Genomic DNA, 21,825 nt, shown 5'->3' on the forward strand with positions numbered 1-21,825 from the left:
TGCATGACATGCCATGGTGTGTTGTGTGGCCGTGCCGGGGAGGGGTTGGGTGACATGGCACTGTTTTCATGTAGGATTTTGCAAGTGCGTATTCATTTCTGCAGCATGGAAGTGTGTCTTTTGATGACACTGCATTGGTGGTGTTTGTGTAGGTAGGGATGCCCACATTGTGACACGTCCACATGGACAGTCTCAGGCTGCTATGGTTCTGACAGTTCAGTGTCCCTTTGTTGGTCATAATTGTCAGGTCGAGTCATCATTGCTTATCAGATGGTATGTGCCAGGGCTGTGTGCACTCCACAGGGGTGTGATTTCTATGTGAAGTAATTAGCCACCAGCTGCGTACGGGCTGCCTCACCCCGTGCCCTCTCCCCTCCCATGCGCAGCGGGCGTGCATGTGGTTGAGGATGTGGGGGCACCACCATGTCCACAGCCAGGCCCCGGCGTGTTGCAACATTGTGCAGGACACATGCTGCCACTATGATCCTGCACACTACTGGGGGCGCATATAACAGCTGCCCACCAGAACGGTCAAGGGAGCGAAAGCGTGACTTGAGCACTCTGAATGTGCGCTCCACTATGCCCCGGGTTGCAATATGGGCTGTGTTGTATCTTACCTCTGGAGGCGTGATGGGGTTCCGAATTGGCATCATCATGTGGGTGCTGTAACGCTCACCTGATTCCCGTAGAGGCGCCGGTCTTGACTGGGCGTATACCGTATCTTCAAAGGTGATGTGTAACACACGGCTGGCTCTTTGGGCTGGACCTCTGTGCACTGTATGTCTGACTCGAAGGGTAAGATGTCTTAGGTAAGTGAACGCCGTGCTCTCCATCTGCCTCGGGGCAGGGTGCTGTAACCAGTTTCTTCACTGGATAAGGGGAGCAGGCCTCTTGACTTCAGAGGACTGCTGTCCGTCGTTTACTGCACGAACGGTAAGTTTCGAGTAATTCTAATGTCTTTAAAAGTCTTTAGTAATGATGTCTCTTGTTTTGCAGGGTTCCGGCGATGGCGGATGACGGGCTGAAGTGAGTTGAAGATGGAGCCCGTGTGATGAATAGAAGCGCCTGAAAGCACGTAAGTAAGCGCTTGTTGCCTGCTTCACGATGCGCTCTAACTGTCTTTTTATTTTGCAGGTACAAGTTCGGAGCGGCTGCAGGGTGCCGGAATACCCACTGGGTTAGATGTGGAAAGGAGTAATGGCACGTGAGTATTAAAGTTCCCCAATGTCTTTAAATGCACCTTGTTTTGTCTTTCAGATGCGGGATGCAGCGCTGAAGGCCTCCGGAGCGTGCGAAGAGTTGGTAAGCTTTTGTCTTTCAGATGCCCGAATGCAGTGCGAAGACCTCCGGAGCGCACGAAGAGTAGGTAAGCCTTTGTCTTTCAGATGCCGGAATGCAGCGCGAGGCGTTGGTGACAGCCGATGGACCAGGTAAGTGAAGCGCTGTCACTGAAGACGGTAATGCTAACCTGTTCTTTCTTGTCTTTATAGGTGTTGCTGAAGACTGGATTCAGGATGGTAAGCCTTTTTCCTTAGGCCCAGGATCAGATGCAGAAGACACGATGAGCGTTCTGCTGCAGAGGATGCAGAATAACGCAAAGCAAGATTCATCCATCGGGTGTGGTTTAAATAGCCTCCTGTAGTGCTTAGGTGTCTCCTTCCACAGCCACGCCTAGGTAAGAAAAGAGTTCCTGCTTTCCAGAAGAGTTCCAGTGTTCTGAACCTAGGGAGTGGCTCCTGCCCCACCCAACAGGAAAAGTAGTTCCAAACAGAAGAGGATCAGAGGCTCAACTGGCAGGCAAGTAAGCAGCATGGTCTGCTGCAGGTAAGTCCACCCAAGCATTATGAGCCCGGCGCTTCCAGCGCTGGGACTGGGCATATTTATGAGCCTGGTGCCACTGGCGCCAGGACTGGGTCCAAAAGGTCCCAATTGGGACTGGTTGGCACTCGGAACCTGGGTTATGGATCTGCTTCCAAGGGAGTTGGGAAAACCCTGACCTTTTGGAAGCAGAGATCATGACAGTACCCCCTCTCAAGGCCCCTCCCAAACCGGGCTTCTCCGGGGGTTTTGGCTTGTCAGGAAATGTTCGGTGAAATCTTTTGATTAGGCGAGGAGCGTATGACACCATTCGGTATATCTGTTCTCATATCAACATCTGACGCCGCTCACTCCACATCACTCTATGTAATCACTGCTGGTCTCGCACCCCCAGCCAGGCGTTCCCCTCAGGCCCTACGCTGCCACTCTCGGTCCGGATAATTCCTGCCAGATTCAAACACATACTCCTAACCTCTCACCCACCACACCTACCGCTATGAAGCAGCTCCCACAGAGAAATTTCGCACCAGCTGCACACATACCAGATGCGCACTCGCACCTTTTGAACCCTCTCTCCTCCCTCTACTGACATGAACTTCGGTTCCCAAGGGCGTTCAACCTACCAGCGCCTTCAGACCATACCAATGGTATATAAGGCGCTATATAAGTGCAAAATAACATAACATAACATAACATATTCAGCAGGTTCCCAGGATCTCTCTTGGGGGCCGTAGCCTTTCCAGTCAATTAGGTAAAATAGTTTATATTTGGAGATCTTGGAGTCCAGAATGCTTTTGACTTCAAACTCGAGCTCTCCATCAACTAGGATGGGTTTTGGAGATTTAGTTAGTCGGGTTTGAGGTTGCACGGGTTTTAATAGAGAGACGTGGAAGACCGGATGTATCTTCATGTGCGGGGGCAAGTCCAACTTGACCGCTACTGGGTTTACTATGGTAGTGATGGAATAGGGACCAAGGTATCTTGGGTTGAATGTGCGTGGCCCTTTTAGAGGTAGATATTTGGTGGATAACCAGACTTGATCCCCTACTTGATATTGAGGGGCTTCCTTCCGATGTTGATCTGCTCCTTTCTTGTATTGTTCTTTAGCCCTTTGAAGGTGAGAAACAGCTTCCTAAAAGGCTTGGGTGATTGTAGAATGCAGGTAGTCTACTGCTGGTGTTTCAAGATCTTGGAGGGTATCCAACTCCGAGGTTCGAGGGTGACTGCCGTATAAAAGAAAAAACAGGGTTTTCCCAGTTCCCGAATGGACAGAGTTATTGTAGGCATATTCGGCTATCCAAAGGATGTCTTTCCAAGTTTTTTCAGTTTGTTGCAGCATGCAGCGTAAACACTGTTCCAGAGTTTGATTGGTCCTCTCGGTTTGTCCGTCGGTCTGAGGGTGGTGACTGGTCGATAGTCTCCCATCAATTTGAGCCGACCGACAGCACCTTCGCCAAAAATGAGAAATAAATTGACTACCTCGATCCGAAATTAGAACCGAAGGAAAACCGTGCAGTCGGACGATGTTTTCGAGAAATTCTCGGGCCAGAGTTGCTGCTGTTGACAAGCCTTTGAGCGGAATGAAATGCGCCATCTTGGAGAATAAGTCCACGATTACTAGAATCGTATTGTATCCGGAGCATTGACGTAGATCGGTGATGAAGTCCATAGAAAGCGTATGCCAAGGGCGAGGTGGGATGTCAATAGGGCGTAAGAGGCCTGCTGGTCTTTCCTTTTGACTCTTGTTTTGGGCGCATACTCCACAGGACATTATAAAGTCTCTGATATCTTTTTTCCAAGACGGCCACCAGAAGTAGCGCTTGATCTTTTCTGAGGTCTTGGCCATACCGGGATGTCCTTCCATTAAAGAATCGTGATAACAAGAGATTAATTTTTTCTGTAAATCTGTGCTGGGCAGGTATAATCGTTCTTGGAAATACAATAAGTTGTCCTTTACTGCAAAGTCCTTTCCCTGCAGATGCCAATTCTGTATGTCTGCTGGAGTTACAAGTTGCCTGGCTTTATCCTTAACTTCCTCTATGGATTGTGTGGCGATTACACCCAGAATTCTTTGTTCGGGAATGATTGGTACAGCTTTAGGGTTGATCAAGTGTTCTTCCACTCCCATCCGAGAAAGGGCATCAGCTTTACCGTTTTTTGTACCAGGTCGATAGGTAATTATGAAGTCAAACTCGGCAAAGAATAATGCCCAACGGAGTTGTCTAGAGGATTGGGCTTTTGCGGTTTTCAAATATTGCAGGTTTCGGTGATCCGTAATCACAGTAACGGTGTGTCGGGCCCCTAGCAGATAATGCCGCCAAGCCTTAAAGGCAGACTTGATAGCCAGAAGTTCCTTGTCAGTAATCGTGTAATTGATTTCAGGAGACGAGAATTTGCGGGACCAAAATGCCACGGGATGCAACTGATTGGTTACCGGGTCCTTTTGTGATAGAACTGCCCCCATGGCAAGGCTTGAAGCATCAGTTTCCACGATGTAGGGGAGTTCGGGGCGAGGGTGTTTTAAGATTGGTGCAGAGATAAATTTAGTCTTCAAATCCTGGAAAGCTTGTTCCGCCTCGGTAGACCATTCAAAACGTTTGTTTTTCTTTAACAAGGCAGTGATGGGCTGGACTATTCGAGAAAATTCGGGGATAAACCTGCGGTAAAAGTTAGCGAAGCCTAACATGCTTTGCACACCTTTTACGGAGGATGGTGATGGCCATTTGAGAACTGCATCGCCCTTCTTTGAATCCATACGCACTCCGCTAGGTGATAATATGAATCCCAAGAATTCAACTTCAGTCACGTTGAAAACACATTTTTCCAACTTAGCGAAAAGTTTGTGTTGACGCAATCTTTCGAGGACCATTTTCACGTGTTTCCGATGTTCAGATTCCGATGAAGAATAAACGAGGATGTCGTCAATGTAAACAACAACACACACATCTATGAGCTCTCTGAGGACATCGTTCATAAAATATTGAAAGGCGGCCGGGGCATTGCAAAGTCCGAAGGGCATGACCTGATATTCAAATAGCCCATATTTGGTGTGGAAGGCCGTCTTCCATTCATCGCCCTCTTTTACTCGTACCAAGTGGTAGGCTCCTCTAAGATCCAGCTTTGTATATATGCATGCTTTTCTGACTTGGTCCAGGAGTTCAGGGATCAAAGGTAACGGATATCTATTCTTGACGGTGATCTGGTTCAGGGAGCGATAATCTATACAAGTTCTAAGGTCTCCTTCCTTTTTTGGAACGAAGAACAAAGCTGAAGAAGCAGGGGACTTGGAAGGACGAATAAACCCATTTGCCAAGTATTGATCCAGGTATTGTCGAAGGTGAAGGTTCTCAGGCTCGGTGAGGGCATAAATTCTACTACAAGGAGGAGTAGATCCAGGTATCAGGTCTATCTGGCAGTCATAAGACCTATGAGGAGGTAGAGAGTTAGCCTGATCCTTCCGGAAAACATCTTGGTATTCTAGGTATTCGGGAGGTAACTGGGGAGTCTCTGAAGAAATTGCTGCCAGTGCAACACCAGGTGGAGGGTGACAAGTAGAGACACATTCTGGAAACTGGACCGTTCTTGCTCGCCAATCGATCAGAGGATTGTGTTTCTCTAACCAAGGTATTCCTAGAATAATCTGAAACTGAGGAGCCTTGATCACATCGAACACGATCTTCTCATGGTGTCCATCTTGACTTACTAGCGTCACTTCTTGAGTGGTATGCGTTACTGGTCCGGAGGCTATCTCCGTTCCATCCACCGTAGTAATGACGTCCTTTACAGCCTTGGGACAAAGAGTTAGATTCATCCTCAAAACCATTTCATGATCCACATAATTGCCGATGGCACCGCTGTCGACGTAAGCTTCAATTGCATGTAATCGATCCGAATTATCAGGGCTAATGAGGACCATAGGTATCACGAAATGCGAGGTCTCGGAACTGGTTTTCACGCTCGGCAAGAGGACCTCTATTCTTGTCGGGCGAGGTTGTTTTCCTGCTCAGAGTTTATAACTTTGTTAACTGCAGCTCCTACTGCCTTCTTGGCAGGTTTCACCGGACAGTCTCGAAGAAAGTGCCCTGAGTTTCCGCAATAGAGGCATAATTGCAACTGTTTTCTCCTTTCCCGCTCCTTTTGTGTTAGAGGACCTTTCAGGCCCCCTATTTGCATGGGTTCCCCGGAGTCTACTCCTTTGGAAGGAGTTGGCGGTTTGGAAAATACTCGAGCATCAAACTTGGAACAATCGGCCTTCCTGTTCTGCAGTCTGTGATCTATTTGAACGACTAAGTCTATATAGTCCGAACAATCTTGTGGGGGATTCACTACTTGGGCTAACACATCTTTGAGCTCTCCACGTAGACCTCTATAAAACAGCGTAATCCTTTTGTCCTCAGGCCATTGAGTTTCCACTATCAGTCTGTTGAAAGACGCAATATAAGCCAAAAGGTCTTGATTACCTTGTCGCAACGAAAGAAGCTCATTGTCCAAGGCCTGCCCCTGTGAATGTCTTGCGAACAGTTTTTCCATACTGAGCTGAAAAGCTTGAAAATCATGGAGGACCGGATCATCTTGATTTACTAGAGGGATCGACCAGTCTGCCGCATTGCCACTAAGGTATGAAAGCACGAAAGCTACTTTAGCTTGATCAGTTGGAAAGGCTGCTCGCCGGCATAAGAAATGCAACCGGCACTGATTGATAAATACTGCAAACATCTTTGGGTCACCAGAAAATCGTTCGGGCGGAGCCAGAGGTACATTCCCAGGTAGGTTGATCTGCACTGGATTCATAGAGGATGTAGAAGGAAGATTTCCCCCAGATGCGGGTAACGGGGTCTGTCCGGCTTGTGACTGTAGCAATTGTCTAGCGAGATCATCTGTTCGCTCCTTGGAAATAATCAGTTCCCTTCTTAGAGCGTTCGTTTCCTGACGGGCTGCATGCACTTCTGCCCTTAGTTCCCCAAGTAACTGGGCTAGCTGGTCGGTATCCGAGGTTTCCATAGCGCCTGGATGGGAGTTTTGCGGTAGGCTTTGCGTTCTGTAACGCTCACCTGATTCCCGTAGAGGCGCCGGTCGTGACTGGGCGTATACCGTATCTTCAAAGGTGATGTGTAACACACGGCTGGCTCTTTGGGCTGGACCTCTGTGCACTGTATGTCTGACTCGAAGGGTAAGATGTCTTAGGTAAGTGAACGCCGTGCCCTCCATCTGCCTCGGGGCAGGGTGCTGTAACCAGTTTCTTCACTGGATAAGGAGAGCAGGCCTCTTGACTTCAGAGGACTGCTGTCCGTCGTTTACTGCACGAACGGTAAGTTTCGAGTAATTCTAATGTCTTTAAAAGTCTTTAGTAATGATGTCTCTTGTTTTGCAGGGTTCCGGTGATGGCGGATGACGGGCTGAAGTGAGTTGAAGATGGAGCCTGTGTGATGAATAGAAGCGCCTGGAAGCACGTAAGTAAGCGCTTGTTGCCTGCTTCACGATGCGCTCTAACTGTCATTTTTTATTTTGCAGGTACAAGTTCGGAGCGGCTGCAGGGTGCCGGAATACCCACTGGGTTACATGTGGAAAGGAGTAATGGCACGTGCGTATTAAAGTTCCCCAATGTCTTTGAACGCACCTTGTTTTGTCTTTCAGATGCGGGATGCAGCGCTGAAGACCTCCGGAGCGTGCAAAGAGTTGGTAAGCTTTTGTCTTTCAGATGCCGGAATGCAGTGCGAAGACCTCCGGAGCGCACGAAGAGTAGGTAAGCCTTTGTCTTTCAGATGCCGGAATGCAGCGCGAGGCGTTGGTGACAGCTGATGGACCAGGTAAGTGAAGCGCTGTCACTGAAGACCGTAATGCTAACCTGTTCTTTCTTGTCTTTATAGGTGTTGCTGAAGACTGGATTCAGGATGGTAAGCCTTTTTCCTTAGGCCCAGGATCAGATGCAGAAGACACGATGAGCGTTCTGCTGCAGAGGATGCAGAATAACGCAAAGCAAGATTCATCCATCGGGTGTGGTTTAAATAGCCTCCTGTAGTGCTTAGGTGTCTCCTTCCACAGCCACACCTAGGTAAGAAAAGAGTTCCTGCTTTCCAGAAGAGTTCCAGTGTTCTGAACCTAGGGAGTGGCTCCTGCCCCACCCAACAGGAAAAGTAGTTCCAAACAGAAGAGGATCAGAGGCTCAACTGGAAGGCAGGTAAGCAGCATGGTCTGCTGCAGGTAAGTCCACCCAAGCATTATGAGCCCGGCGCTTCCAGCGCTGGGACTGGGCATATTTATGAGCCTGGTGCCACTGGCGCCAGGACCGGGTCCCAAAGGTCCCAATTGGGACTGGTTGGCACTCGGAACCTGGGTTATGGATCTGCTTCCAAGGGAGTTGGGAAAACCCTGACCTTTTGGAAGCAGAGATCATGACAGGTGCTCAGAGGGTAGGCATTGTCCCCTGGTGAGGGTAGTGACATAACTCTGCATCTGACATGCATGCATGTGCAGTGGCATTCATACTCACCAAGCAGCCATGTATCGCCATGCCGCCCAGCTTCTAGGTCCCGGCTTAGGGTAGACATTCCGTAAATGAAGCTGTCGTGGGTGGACCCTGGATAGTTGGCATATACTGAGGTGATGATTCCCTTGGCATTACATACTACCTGCACGTTGATGGGATGCCAGTGCTTGCGGTTCCTATAGATGTGCTCAGATGCCCTGGGGGGACGTAGTGCCACATGGGTGCAGTCAATGGCACCTAGCACTTTTGGGAATTGTGCCACACCGAAGAAATCAAGGGTGGCAGCCTGCCTTTCTGCAGGTGTCCTGGGCAGGTATATGTGCCTACGGACTGATGGACGTGCAGTGATGATGTTCAAGACCTGGTGTAGGCAGCGTGACTGCGTGGCCTGTGACACCCCACCCACTATGGCACTTGTCTGCTGAAATGATCCTGTGGCCAAGAAGTGCAGTACATTGAGGACCTTCTCCAGGGGGCTGAGTGCTTGGGAGCACAGGGTGGGTGAAGTGAGGTCATCCTCCCACTCACTGACCAGGTACAGTATTATGTGTGGTGGAAACCTTTACCTCCCATACACCTGGTCATCAGGCATCCCAAAAAGGCTGGTTCTGGGAGTGAAAATTTGGTCCCTCACTATCCTCCACCTCCTCCTTTGGTAACCCACGGCCACTGCTGCTAGGAACGGTATATTCATCCTGGCGTCTGAGCTTGTTTGTTGTTTGCGCGCACTTTTATGCTGCACGGGTCGATGTATGCCTGCTTCATGCTGGCGTACGTGTTTCAGGATTGGACCATTTATTTTTCGTTGCGTCGTAGGAGAACGTGTGAATCTTCCCGCCCACCCTAGGAATACACGTAGCACGTCCTCCCAGGCCCAGTCGCGAGCAAATATTCCCGCCCACTCCTGGAATACACGTACGCCACTCTCTTAGGCCCAGTCGAGTGTGGAAGTTCACGCGCACCCCGAAATACACGTACCCAGGCCAATCGAGTGTTGAAGTTCACGCGCACCCCGACATACACGTACCCAGGCCAATCGCGTGTGGAACTTCCCTCGCACCCCGAAATACACGTACCCAGGCCAATCGCGTGTGGAACTTCCCTCGCACCCCGAAGTACACGTACCCAGGCCAATCACGTGTGAAACTTCCCGCGCACCCCGAAACACACGTAGCCAGGCTAATCGCGTGTGGTACTTCCCACGCACCCCGTAGTACACGTACCCAGGCAAATCGCACGGCTGGGGGTGATGGTAGACATGAGTGGGGGCCTGGTGGAGGCTGCCCCTGGTGGCTGGGGGGTGGGGGTGGTGGGAGACATGAGTGGGGGCCTGGTGGAGGGTGCCCCTGCACTGCTGGAGGGGTGGGGGTGGTGGGAGACATGAGTTGTACATGAGTGGGGGCCTGGTGGAGGCTGCCCCTGGTGGCTGGGGGTGGGGGTGCAGGGAGACATGAGTGGGGGCCTGGTGGAAGGTACCCCTGGTGGCTGGGGGTGGGGGTGGTGGGAGACATGAGTGGGGGCCTGGTGGAGGGTGCCCCTGGTGGCTGGGGGGTGGGGGTCGTGGGAGACATGAGTGGGGGCCTGGTGGAGGGGGCCCCTGCACTGCTGGGGGTTGGGGGTGGTGGGAGACATGAGTTGGACATGAGTGGGGGCCTGGTGGAGGGTGCCCCTGGTGGCTGGGGGGTGGGGGTGGTGGGAGACATGAGTGGGGGCCTGGTGGAGGGTGCCCCTGCACTGCTGGGTGGTGGGGGTGGTGGGAGACATGAGTGGGGGCCTGGTGGAGGGTGCCCCTGGTGGCTGGGGGGTGGGGGTGGTGGTAGACATGAGTTGGACATGAGTGGGGGCCTGGTGGAGGGTGCCCCTGGTGGCTGGGGGGTGGGGGTGATGGGAGACATGAGTGGGGGCCTGGTGGAGGGTGCCCCTGGTGGCTGGGGTGTGGGGGTGGTGGGAGACATGAGTGGGGGCCTGGTGGAGGGTGCCCCTGCACTGCTGGGAGGTGGGGGTGGTGGGAGACATGAGTTGGACATGAGTGGGGGCCTGGTGGAGGGTGCCCCTGGTGGCTGGGGGGTGGCGGTGATGGTAGACATGAGTGGGGGCCTGGTGGAGGGTGCCCCTGGTGGCTGGGGGGTGGGGGTGGTGGGAGACATGAGTGGGGGCCTGGTGGAGGGTGCCCCTGGTGGCTGGCGGGTGGGGGTGGTGGGAGACATGAGTGGGGGCCTGGTGGAGGGTGCCACTGGTGGCTGGGGGGTGGGGGTGGTGGGAGACATGAGTCGGGGCCTGGTGGAGGGTGCCCCTGGTGGCTGGGGGGTGGGGGTGGTGGGAGACATGAGTGGGGGCCTGGTGGAGGGTGCCCCTGCACTGCTGGGGGGTGGGGTGGTGGGAGACATGAGTGGGGGCCTGGTGGAGGGTGCCCCTGGTGGCTGGGGGGTGGGGGTGGTGGTAGACATGAGTTAGACATGAGTGGGGCCTGGTGGAGGGTGCCCCTGGTGGCTGGGGGTGGTGGGAGACATGAGTGGGGGCCTGGTGAAGGGTGACCCTGCACTGCTGAGGTGTGGGAGTTGTGGGAGACATGAGTGGGGGCCTGGTGGAGGGTGCCCCTGGTGGCTGGGGGGTGGGGGTGGTGGGAGACATGAGTGGGGGCCTGGTGGAGGGTGCCCGTGGGGGCTGGTGGGTGGGGGTGGTGGTAGACATTAGTGGGGGCCTGGTGGAGGGTGCCCCTGGTGGTGGGTGGTGGGGGTGGTGGGAGACATGAGTGGGGGCCTGGTGGAGGGTGCCCCTGGTGGCTGGGGGGTGGGAGTGGTGGGAGACATGAGTGGGGGCCTGGTGGAGGGTGCCCCAGGTGGCTGGGGGGTGGGGTGGTGGGAGACATAAGTGGGAGCCTGGTGGAGGGTGCCCCTGCACTGCTGGGGGGTTGGGGTGGTGGGAGACATGAGTGGAGGCCTGGTGGAGGGTGCCCCTGTTGGCTGGGGGGTGGGGGTGGTGGTAGACATGAGTTGGACATGAGTGGGGGCCTGGTGGAGGCTGCCCCTGGATGCTGGGGGGTGGGGGTGATAGGGACATGAGTGGGGGCCTGGTGGAGGCTGCACCTGGTGGCTGGGGGGTGGGGGTGCAGGGAGACATGAGTGGGGGCCTGGTGGAGGGTGCCCCTGGTGGCTGGGGGAGCAGGGAGACATGAGTGGGGGCCTGGTGGAGGGTGCCCCTGGTGGCTGGAGGGTGGGGTGGTGGGAGGCATGAGTGGGGGCCTGGTGGAGGGTGCCCCTGGTGGCTGAGGGGTGGGGGTGGTGGGAGACATGAGTGGGGGCCTAGTGGAGGGTGCCCCTGCACTGCTGGGGGGTGGGGGTGGTGGGAGACATGAGTTGGACATGAGTGGGGGCCTGGTGGAGGGTGCCTCTGGTGGCTGGGGGGTGGGGGTGGTGGGAGACATGAGTGGGGGCCTGGTGGAGGGTGCCCCTGCACTGCTGAGGTGTGGGGGTGGTGGTAGACATGAGTGGGGGCCTGGTGGAGGGTGCCCCTGGTGGCTGGGGGGTGGGGGTGGGGGTGGTGGTAGACATGAGTTGGACATGAGTGGGGGCCTGGTGGAGGGTGCCCCTGGTGGCTGGGGGGTGGGGGTGGTGGGAGACATGAGTGGGGGCCTGGTGGAGGGTGCCCCTGCACTGCTGGGGGGTGGTGGGAGACATGAGTTGGACATGAGTGGGGGCCTGGTGGAGGGTGCCCCTGGTGGCTGGGGGGTGGGGGTGATGGTAGACATGAGTGGGGGCCTGGTGGAGGGTGCCCCTGGTGTCTGGGGGGTGGGGGTGGTGGGAGACATGAGTGGGGTCCTGGTGGAGGGTGCCCCTGGTGGCTGGGGGGTGGGGGTGGTGGGAGACATGAGTGGGGGCCTGGTGGAGGGTGCCCCTGCACTGCTGGGGTGTGGGGGTGGTGGGAGACATGAGTGGGGGCCTGGTGGAGGGTGCCCCTTCACTGCTGGGGGGTGGGGTGGTGGGAGACATGAGTGGGAGCCTGGTGGAGGGTGCCCCTGGTGGCTGGGGGGTGGGGGTGGTGGTAGACATGAGTTGTACATGAGTGGGGGCCTGGTGGAGGGTGCCCCTGGTGGCTGGGGGGTGGGGGTGGTGGGAGACATGAGTTGGGGCCTGGTGGAGGGTGCCCCTGTACTGCTGGGGGGTGGGGGGAGACATGAGTGGGGGCCTGGTGGAGGGTGCCCCTGGTGGCTGGGGGGTGGGGGTGGTGGGAGACATGAGTTGGGGCCTGGTGGAGGATGCCCCCGCACTGCTGGGGGGTGGGGGTGGTGGGAGACATGAGTGGGGGCCTGGTGAAGGGTGCCCCTGGTGGCTGGGGGGTGGGGGTGGTGGGAGACATGAGTGGGGGCCTGGTGGAGGGTGCCCCTGGTGGCTGGGGGTTGGGGGTGGTGGTAGACATGAGTGGGGGCCTGGTGGAGGGTGCCCCTGGTGGCTGGGGGGTGGTGGGAGACATGAGTGGGGGCCTGGTGGAGGGTGCCCCTGGTGGCTGGGGGGTGGTGGGAGACATGAGTGGGGGCCTGGTGGAGGGTGCCCCTGGTGGCTGGGGGGTGGGGTGGTGGGAGACATGAGTGGGGGCCTCGTGGAAGGTGCCCTGCACTGCTGGGGGGTGGGGGTGGTGGGAGACATGAGTGGGGGCCTGGTAGAGGGTGCCCCTGGTGGCTGGGGGTGGGGGTGGTGGTAGACATGGTTGGACATGAGTGGGGGCCTGGTGGAGGCTGCCCCTGGATGCTGGGGGGTGGGGGTGATAGGGGACATGAGTGGGGGCCTGGTGGAGGCTGCACCTGGTGGCTTGGGGGTGGGGGTGCAGGGAGACATGAGTGGGGGCCTGGTGGAGGGTGCCCCTGGAGGCTGGGGGGTGGGGGTGCAGAGAGACATGAGTGGGGGCCTGGTGGAGGGTGTCCCTGGTGGCTGGGGGGTGGGGGTGGTGGGAGACATGAGTGGGGGCCTGGTGGAGGGTGGCTGGGGGGTGGGGGTGGTGGGAGACATGAGTGGGGGCCTGGTGGAGGGTCCCTCTGGTGGCTGGGGGGTGGGGGTGGTGGGAGACATGAGTGGGGGCCTGGTGGAGGGTGCCCCTGCACTGCTGGGGTGTGGGGGTGGTGGGAGACATGAGTGGGGGCCTGGTGGAGGGTGCCCCTTCACTGCTGGGGGGTGGGGGTGGTGGGAGACATGAGTGGGGGCCTGGTGGAGGGTGCCCCTGGTGGCTAGGGGGTGGGGTTGTGGGAGACATGAGTGGGGGCCTGGTGGAGGGTGCCCCTGCACTGCTGGGGGGTGGGGGTGGTGGGAGACATGAGTTGGACATGAATGGGGGCCTGGTGGAGGGTGCCCCTGGTGGCTGGGGGGTGGGGGTGGTGGGAGACATGAGTGGGGGCCTGGTGGAGGGTGCCCCTGGTGGCTGGGGGGTGGGGGTGGTGGGAGACATGAGTGGGGGCCTGGTGGAGGGTGCCCCTGCACTGCTGGGGGGTGGGGGTGGTGGGAGACATGAGTGGGGGACTGGTGGAGGGTGCCCCTGCACTGCTGGGGGGTGGGGGTGGTGGGAGACATGAGTGGGGGCCTGGTGGAGGGTGCCCCTGGTGGCTGGGGGGTGGGGGTGGTGGTAGACATGAGTTGGACATGAGTGGGGGCCTAGTGGAGGGTGCCCCTGGTGGCTGGGGGGTTGGGTGGTGAGAGACATGAGTGGGGGCCTGGTGGAGGGTGCCGCTGCACTGCTGGGGGTGGGGGTGGTGGGAGACATGAGTGGGGGCCTGGTGGAGGGTGCCCCTGGTGGCTGGGGGGTGGGGGTGGTGGGTGACATGAGTGGGGGCCTGGTGGAGGGTGCCCCTGGTGGCTGGGGGGTGGGGGTGGTGGGGGACATGAGTGGGGGCCTGGTGGAGGGTGCCCCTGGTGGCTGGGGGGTGGGGGTGGTGGGAGACATGAGTGGGGGCCTGGTGGAGGGTGCCCCTGGTGGCTGGGGTGTGGGGGTGGTGGGAGACATGAGTGGGGGCCTGGTGGAGGGTGCCCTTGCACTGCTGGAGGGTGGGGGGGTGGGAGACATGAGTGGGGGCCTGGTGGAGGGTGCCCCTGGTGGCTGGGGGGTGGGGGTGGTGGTAGACATGAGTTGGACATGAGTGGGGGCCTGGTGGAGGCTGCCCCTGGATGCTGGGGTGTGGGTGTGATAGGGGACATGAGTGGGGGCCTGGTGGAGGATGCACCTGGTGGCTAGGGGGTGGGGGTGCAGGGAGACATGAGTGGGGGCCTTGTGGAGGGTGCCCCTGGTGGCTGGGGGGTGGGGGTGCAGAGAGACATGAGTGGGGGCCTGGTGGAGGGTGTCCCTGGTGGCTGGGGGGTGGGGGTGGTGGGAGACATGAGTGGTGGCCTGGTGGAGGGTGCCTCTGGTGGCTGGGGGGTGGGGGTGGTGGGAGACATGAGTGGGGGTCTGGTGGAGGGAGCTCCTGCAGTACTGGGGGGTGGGGGTGGTGGGAGACATGTGTTGGACATGAGTGGGGGGCTGGTGGAGGATGCCCCTGGTGGCTAGGGGGTGGGGTTGTGGGAGACATGAGTGGGGGCCTGGTGGAGGGTGCCCCTGCACTGCTGGGGGGTGGGGGTGGTGGGAGACATGAGTGGGGGCCTGGTGGAGGGTGCCCCTGGTGGCTGGGGGGTGGGGGTGGTGGTAGACATGAGTTGGACATGAGTGGGGGCCTGGTGGAGGGTGCCCCTGGTGGCTGGGGGGTGGGGGTGATGGGAGACATGAGTGGTGGCCTGGTGGAGGGTGCCCCTGGTGGCTGGGGGGTGGGGGTAGTGGGAGACATGAGTGGGGGCCTGGTGGAGAGTGCCCCTGCACTGCTGGGGGGTGGGGGTGGTGGGAGACATGAGTTGGACATGAGTGGGGGCCTGGTGGAGGGTGCCCCTGGTGGCTGGGGGGTGGGGGTGGTGGGAGACATGAGTGGGGGCCTGGTGGAGGGTGCCCCTGGTGGCTGGGGGGTGGGGGTGGTGGGAGACATGAGTGGGGGCCTGGTGGAGGGTGCCCCTGCACTGCTGGGGGTGGGGGTGGTGGGAGACATGAGTGGGGGACTGGTGGAGGGTGCCCCTGCACTGCTGGGGGGTGGGGGTGGTGGGAGACATGAGTGGGGGCCTGGTGGAGGGTGCCCCTGGTGGCTGGGGGGTGGGGGTGGTGGTAGACATGAGTTGGACATGAGTGGGGGCCTGGTGGAGGGTGCCCTTGGTGGCTGGGGGGTGGGGGTGGTGGGAGACATGAGTGGGGGCCTGGTGGAGGGTGCCCCTGCAGTGCTGGGGGGTGGGGGTGGTGGGAGACATGAGTGGGGGCCCGGTGGAGGGTGCCCCTGGTGGCTGGGGGGTGGGGGTGGTGGGTGACATGAGTGGGGGCCTGGTGGAGGGTGCCCCTGGTGGCTGGGGAGTGGGGGTGGTGGTAGACATGAGTCGGGGCCTGGTGGAGGGTGCCCCTGGTGGCTGGGGGGTGGGGGTGGTGGGAGACATGAGTGGGGGCCTGGTTGAGGGTTCCTCTGGTGGCTGGGGGGTGGGGGTGGTGGGAGACATGAGTGGGGGCCTGGTGGAGGGTGCCTCTGGTGGCTGGGGGGTGGGGGTGGTGGGAGACATAAGTGGGGGTCTGGTGGAGGGAGCTCCTGCAGTACTGGGGGGTGGGGGTGGTGGGAGACATGTGTTGGACATGAGTGGGGGGCTGGTGGAGGATGCCCCTGGTGGCTAGGGGGTGGGGTTGTGGGAGACATGAGTGGGGGCCTGGTGGAGGGTGCCCCTGCACTGCTGGGGGGTGGGTGTGGTGGGAGACATGAGTGGGGGCCTGGTGGAGGGTGCCAATGGTGGCTGGGGGGTGGGGGTGGTGGTAGACATGAGTTGGACATGAGTGGGGGCCTGGTCGAGGGTGCCCCTGGTGGCTGGGGGGTGGGGGTGATGGGAGACATGAGTGGTGGCCTGGTGGAGGGTGCCCCTGGTGGCTGGGGGGTGGGGGTAGTGGGAGACATGAGTGGGGGCCTGGTGGAGGGTGCCCCTGGTGGCTGGGGGGTGGGGGTGGTGGGAGACATGAGTGGGGGCCTGGTGGAGGGTGCCCCTGCACTGCTGGGGGGTGGGGGTGGTGGGAGACATGAGTGGGGGACTGGTGGAGGGTGCCCCTGCACTGCTGGGGGGTGGGGGTGGTGGGAGACATGAGTGGGGGCCTGGTGGAGGGTGCCCCTGGTGGCTGGGGGGTGGGGGTGGTGGTAGACATGAGTTGGACATGAGTGGGGGCCTGGTGGAGGGTGCCCCTGGTGGCTGGGGGGTGGGGGTGGTGGGAGACATGAGTGGGGGCCTGGTGGAGGGTGCCCCTGCACTGCTGGGGGTGGGGGTGGTGGGAGACATGAGTGGGGGCCCGGTGGAGGGTGCCCCTGGTGGCTGGGGGGTGGGGGTGGTGGGTGACATGAGTGGGGGCCTGGTGGAGGGTGCCCCTGGTGGCTGGGGAGTGGGGGTGATGGTAGACATGAGTCGGGGCCTGGTGGAGGGTGCCCCTGGTGGCTGGGGGGTGGGGGTGGTGGGAGACATGAGTGGGGGCCTGGTGGAGGGTGCCCCTGGTGGCTGGGGGGTGGGGGTGGTGGGAGACATGAGTGGGGGCCTGGTGGAGGGTGCCCCTGGTGGCTGGGGGGTGGGTGTGGTGGGAGACATGAGTGTGGGCCTGGTGGAGGGTGCCCTTGCACTGCTGGAGGGTGGGGGCGGGTGGGAGACGTGAGTGGGGGCCTGGTGGATGGTGCCCCTGGTGGCTGGGGGGTGGGGGTGGTGGTAGACATGAGTTGGACATGAGTGGGGGCCTGGTGGAGGCTGCCCCTGGATGCTGGGGTGTCGGGGTGATAGGGGACATGAGTGGGGGCCTGGTGGAGGCTGCACCTGGTGGCTGGGGGGTGGGGGTGCAGGGAGACATGAGTGGGGGCCTGGTGGAGGGTGCCCCTGGTGGCTGGGGGGGTGGGGGTGGTGGGAGACATGAGTGGGGGCCTGGTGGAGGGTGCCCCTGCACTGCTGGGGGGTGGGGGTGGTGGGAGACATGAGTGGGGGCCTGGTGGAGGGTGCCCCTGGTGGCTGGGGGGTGGGGGTGGTGGGATACATGAGTGGGGGCCTGGTGGAGGATGCCCCTGGTGGCTGGGGGGTGGGGGTGGTGGTAGACATGAGTGGGGGCCTGGTGGAGGGTGCCCCTGGTGGCTGGGGGGTGGGGGTGGTGGGAAACATGAGTGGGGGCTTGGTGGAGGTTGCCCCTGGTGGCAGGGGGGTGGGGATGGTTTTAGACATGAGTGGGGGCCTGGTGGAGGGTGCCCCTGGTGGCTGGGGGTGGGGGTGGTGGTAGACATGAGTTGGACATGAGTGGGGGCCTGGTGGAGGGTGCCCCTGGTGGCTGGGGGGTGGGGGTGGTGGGAGACATGAGTGGGGGCCTGGTGGAGGGTGCCGCTGCACTGCTGGTGGGTGGGGGTGGTGGGAGACATGAGTTGGACATGAGTGGGGGCCTGGTGGAGGGTGCCCCTGGTGGCTGGGGGTGGGGGTGATGGTAGACATGAGTGGGGGCCTGGTTGAGGGTGCCCCTGGTGTCTGGGGGGTGGGGGTGGTGGGAGACATGAGTGGGGTCCTGGTGGAGGGTGCCCCTGGTGGCTGGGGGGTGGGGGTGGTGGGAGACATGAGTGGGGGCCTGGTGGAGGGTGCCCCTGCACTGCTGGGGTGTGGGGGTGGTGGGAGACATGAGTGGGGGCCTGGTGGAGGGTGCCCCTTCACTGCTGGGGGGTGGGGTGGTGGGAGACATGAGTGGGAGCCTGGTGGAGGGTGCCCCTGGTGGCTGGGGGGTGGGGGTGGTGGTAGACATGAGTTGTACATGAGTGGGGGCCTGGTGGAGGGTGCCCCTAGTGGCTGGGGGGTGGGGGTGGTGGGAGACATGAGTTGGGGCCTGGTGGAGGGTGCCCCTGCACTGCTGGGGGGTGGGGGTGGTGGGAGACATGAGTGGGGGCCTGGTGGAGGGTGCCCCTGGTGGCTGGGGTGTGGAGGTTGTGGGAGACATGAGTTGGGGCCTGGTGGAGGGTGCCCCTGCACTGCTGGCGGGTGGGGGTGGTGGGAGACATGAGTGGGGGCCTGGTGAAGGGTGCCCCTGGTGGCTGGGGGGTGGGGGTGGTGGGAGACATGAGTGGGGGCCTGGTGGAGGGTGCCCCTGGTGGCTGGGGGTTGGCGGTGGTGGTAGACATGAGTGGGGGCCTGGTGGAGGGTGCCCCTGGTGGCTGGGGGGTGGTGGGAGACATGAGTGGGGGCCTGGTGGAGGGTGCCCCTGGTGGCTGGGGGGTGGTGGGAGACATGAGTGGGGGCCTGGTGGAGGGTGCCCCTGGTGGCTGGGGGGTGGGGTGGTGGGAGACATGAGTGGGGGCCTCGTGGAGGGTGCCCCTACACTGCTGGGGGGTGGGGGTGGTGGGAGACATGAGTGGGGGCCTGGTAGAGGGTGCCCCTGGTGGCTGGGGGTGGGGGTGGTGGTAGACATGAGTTGGACATGAGTGGGGGCCTGGTGGAGGCTGCCCCTGGATGCTGGGGGGGGTGGGGGTGATAGGGGACATGAGTGGGGGCCTGGTGGAGGCTGCACCTGGTGATTGGGGGTGGGGGTGCAGGGAGACATGAGTGGGGGCCTGGTGGAGGGTGCCCCTGGTGGCTGGGGGGTGGGGGTGCAGGGAGACATGAGTGGGGGCCTGGTGGGGGGTGTCCCTGGTGGCTGGGGGGTGGGTTGGTGGGAGACATGAGTGGGGGCCTGGTGGAGGGTGCCTCTGGTGGCTGGGGGGTGGGGGTGGTGGGAGACATGAGTGGGGGCCTGGTGGAGGGAGCTCCTGCAGTACTGGGGGGTGGGGGTGGTGGGAGACATGTGTTGGACATGAGTGGGGGGCTGGTGGAGGATGCCCCTGGTGGCTAGGGGGTGGGGTTGTGGGAGACATGAGTGGGGGCCTGGTGGAGGGTGCCCCTGCACTGCTGGGGGGTGGGGGTGGTGGGAGACATGAGTGGGGGCCTGGTGGAGGGTGCCCCTGGTGGCTGGGGGGTGGGGGTGGTTGTAGACATGAGTTGGACATGAGTGGGGGCCTGGTGGAGGGTGCCCCTGGTGGCTGGGGGGTGGGGGTGATGGGAGACATGAGTGGGGGCCTGGTGGAGGGTGCCCCTGGTGGCTGGGGGGTGGGGGTAGTGGGAGACATGAGTGGGGGCCTGGTGGAGGGTGCCCCTGCACTCCTGGGGGGTGGGGGTGGTGGGAGACATGAGTTGGACATGAATGGGGGCCTGGTGGAGGGTGCCCCTGGTGGCTGGGGGGTGGGGGTGGTGGGAGACATGAGTGGGGGCCTGGTGGAGGGTGCCCCTGGTGGCTGGGGGGTGGGGGTGGTGGGAGACATGAGTGGGGGCCTGGTGGAGGGTGCCCCTGCACTGCTGGGGGGTGGGGGTGGTGGGAGACATGAGTGGGGGACTGGTGGAGGGTGCCCCTGCACTGCTGGGGGGTGGGGGTGGTGGGAGACATGAGTGGGGGCCTGGTGGAGGGTGCCCCTGGTGGCTGGGGGGTGGGGGTGGTGGTAGACATGAGTTGGACATGAGTGGGGGCCTAGTGGAGGGTGCCCCTGGTGGCTGGGGGGTTGGGTGGTGAGAGACATGAGTGGGGGCCTGGTGGAGGGTGCCGCTGCACTGCTGGGGGTGGGGTGGTGGGAGACATGAGTGGGGGCCTGGTGGAGGGTGCCCCTGGTGGCTGGGGGGTGGGGATGGTGGGTGACATGAGTGGGGGCCTGGTGGAGTGTGCCCCTGGTGGCTGGGGGGTGGGGGTGGTGTTAGACATGAGTCGGGGCCTGGTGGAGTGTGCCCCTGGTGGCTGGGGGGTGGGGGTGGTGGGAGACATGAGTGGGGGCCTGGTGGAGGGTGCCCCTGGTGGCTGGGGGGTGGGGGTGGTGGGAGACATGAGTGGGGGCCTGGTGGAGGGTGCCCCTGGTGGCTGGGGTGTGGGGGTGGTGGGAGACATGAGTGGGGGCCTGGTGGAGGGTGCCCTTGCACTGCTGGAGGGTGGGGGGGTGGGAGACATGAGTGGGGGCCTGGTGGAGGGTGCCCCTGGTGGCTGGGGGGTGGGGGTGGTGGTAGACATGAGTTGGACATGAGTGGGGGCCTGGTGGAGGCTGCCCCTGGATGCTGGGGTGTGGGGGTGATAGGGGACATGAGTGGGGGCCTGGTGGAGGATGCACCTGGTGGCTAGGGGGTGGGGGTGCAGGGAGACATGAGTGGGGGCCTGGTGGAGGGTGCCCCTGGTGGCTGGGGGGTGGGGGTGGTGGGAGACATGAGTGGGGGCCTGGTGGAGGGTGCCCCTGCACTGCTGGGGGGTGTGGGTGGTGGGAGACATGAGTGGGGGCCTGGTGGAGGGTGCCCCTGGTGGCTGGGGGGTGGGGGTGGTGGGATACATGAGTGGGGGCCTGGTGGAGGATGCCCCTGGTGGCTGGGGGTGGGGGTGGTGGTAGACCTGAGTGGGGGCCTGGTGGAGGGTGCCCCTAGTGGCTGGGGGGTGGGGGTGGTGGGAGACATGAGTGGGGGCCTGGTGGAGGTTGCCCCTGGTGGCAGGGGGGTGGGGATGGTTTTAGACATGAGTGGGGGCCTGGTGGAGGGTGCCCCTGGTGGCTGGGGGGTGGGGGTGGTGGGAGACATGAGTGGGGGCCTGGTGGAGGGTGCCCCTGCACTGCTGGGGGGTGGGGGTGGTGGGAGACATGAGTGGGGGCCTGGTGGAGGGTGCACCTGGTAGCTGGGGGGTGGGGGTGGTAGTAGACATGAGTTGGACATGAGTGGGGGCCTGGTGGAGGCTGCCCCTGGATGCTGGGGGTGGGGGTGGTGGTAGACATGAATGGGGGCCTGGTGGAGGGTGCCCCTGGTGGCTGGGGGGTGGGGGAAGTGGGAGACATGAGTGGGGGCTTGGTGGAGGGTGCCCCTGGTGGCTGGGGGGTGGGGGTGGTGGGAGACATGAGTGGGGGCCTGGTGGAAGGTGCCCTTGCACTGCTGGGTGGTGGGGGTTGGGAGACCTGAGTGGGGGCCTGGTGGAGGGTGCCCCTGGTGGCTGGGGGGTGGGGGTGGTGGTAGACATGAGTTGGACATGAGTGGGGGCCTGGTGGAGGCTGCCCCTGGATGCTGGGGTGTGGGGGTGATAGGGGACATGAGTGGGGGCCTGGTGGAGGCTGCACCTGGTGGCTGGGGGGTGGGGGTGCAGGGAGACATGAGTGTGGGCCTGGTGGAGGGTGCCCCTGGTGGCTGGGGGGTGGGGGTGGTGGGAGACATGAGTGGGGGCCTGGTGGAAGGTGCCCCTGCACTGCTGGGGGGTGGGGGTGGTGGGAGACATGAGTGGGGCCTGGTGGAGGGTGCCCCTGGTGGCTGGGGGGTGGGGGTGGTGGGATACATGAGTGGGGGCCTGGTGGAGGGTGCCCCTGTTGGCTGGGGGGTGGGGGTGGTGGTAGACATGAGTGGGGGCCTGGTGGAGGGTGCCCCTGGTGGCTGGGGGGTGGGGGCAGT

The sequence above is a fragment of the Ambystoma mexicanum genome, chromosome 3q (assembly GCF_040938575.1).
Source record: "Ambystoma mexicanum isolate Mex_15411 chromosome 3q, UKY_AmexF1_1, whole genome shotgun sequence".
NCBI lineage: Eukaryota > Metazoa > Chordata > Amphibia > Caudata > Ambystomatidae > Ambystoma > Ambystoma mexicanum.